The sequence below is a fragment of the Panthera uncia genome (genome assembly GCF_023721935.1).
Source record: "Panthera uncia isolate 11264 chromosome D3 unlocalized genomic scaffold, Puncia_PCG_1.0 HiC_scaffold_8, whole genome shotgun sequence".
Classification (NCBI taxonomy): domain Eukaryota; kingdom Metazoa; phylum Chordata; class Mammalia; order Carnivora; family Felidae; genus Panthera; species Panthera uncia.
This window is the reverse complement of record NW_026057586.1, coordinates 54,788,747-54,790,247: the sequence shown is the minus strand read 5'-3', so window position 1 is coordinate 54,790,247 and position 1,501 is coordinate 54,788,747.

The window sequence follows — 1,501 nt, the reverse complement described above, 5'->3', positions numbered from 1 at the left end:
AAACCTCAGGAGCGGAAGGGACTTCCCAGGTCCCCATATGCCAGACACAAGCCCAGCCACACCATCAGAAGGAACAAGACATACTTTGAACACTAACAGAGCCATTACTTTTGCTGAACAGGGATGTCAAGAACAGTGCTGTTCTCAGAGTTCTCTGAGGAAGCTTCAAATGAAATTAAGTCCAATCTCACTACTGCCACAAAAGAGCGAGGGCCTCCAGCCCCCGAGATTTCAGAGTGTTCGGGTAAATGAGGGAGCGGGGGCACAGGTTTGGCTGGATCCAGAGCTTTATGGGTGTTCCCTTTCTCCTGGGTGACTCGGGTCACCCCTCACATTCCAAATGAAAGATGTCATTTTATTCATTTGCTTTGCTAACGTTTGTCGAGCGCCTATCATTCTCCCAATACACATAAGACACCAGCAACACCAGCCAAGACACAACGTCCGAAACCTCGTGTCCGAGCCTCTGCCAGTGTGCGCGAAGGGCTAAGGTGCCCGGAACCCCCACGCTGGAGCCGTGGGCGAGCCCCGCAGGCGCAGCGCCCGACCTGCGCGCGCCCGAGGGCGGCACTGCCCCACGAACATGCACACGCACGGGAGCGCCGCGCTCCCGCGTCCCCGGCGCAGCGCCGGCGGCGGGCGCGGGCGGGAGCCCAGGAGTCTGGGCGGGAGGCGGGAGCACCAGGCAGGGCGGGTGCCCGCGAGCGGCGCTCGTGCTTACGCTCGTCTGCTCACGAAGCCCCGCCCCCGCCCCGCCCCCCCTTCTCCCGCGCGCGGGCTCCGCGCGCCCCAAGCCGCGCGCGTGCGCGCGCGTGCGCAGGCCAGGGCCCTCCGGGGGCGGCCCCGTAGACTCCATCCTAAAGCGTCGCAAGGTCCCGGATTAACCCTTTCCTTGCAGGCCCATTTAGAGGCCCTGTCGGGTTCCGTGCCTGCGCAAGCCGGTGGCGCGCCTTCCCCCCAGCCCGCACCGCGCATGCACGGGAAGGGGGGGGTGCCGGTGGGGGTGTTCACGGCCGGCTAGACATTCTGTGCTCGTGCAGGAGGAGGGCTGCTACCATCAGGGACGTGCACGATTCCCTCCCACCCCGCCCCCTCCCCAAACTCCAAAAAAAAAAAAAAAATTCAAAATACACTGCCACCCACCGTGCCCCCCGCGCCCCGCGTCCAACCCGTCCCCGGCCTGCGTGCAGTGAGCGCGGGGAGCCCACGGCGAGTGTCTGTGGCTGTGCCAGGCTGCAGGTAAGCGCGGGCCGGGGGTGCGGAAGGGGCCCGGGCCATCCGCGAGGCGGCCGCGGGGGCGCGGGGGCGGCCGGCCGCCGGCGCGGCGGGGCGGCCCGGAAGAAGCGCGTTCTCGCCGAGCTCTGGGGCACCAGCCAGTTCCAGGATGTGCTGGCGGCCGCTGGCGGCGCGATGCGAGCGGCGCCGGGCGTGGGCCGGGGCCGGGCCGGGCGAAGGGACCGGGCGCCCTAGGAACCGCGCAGGCCGGCGAGCGGGCTCCGGT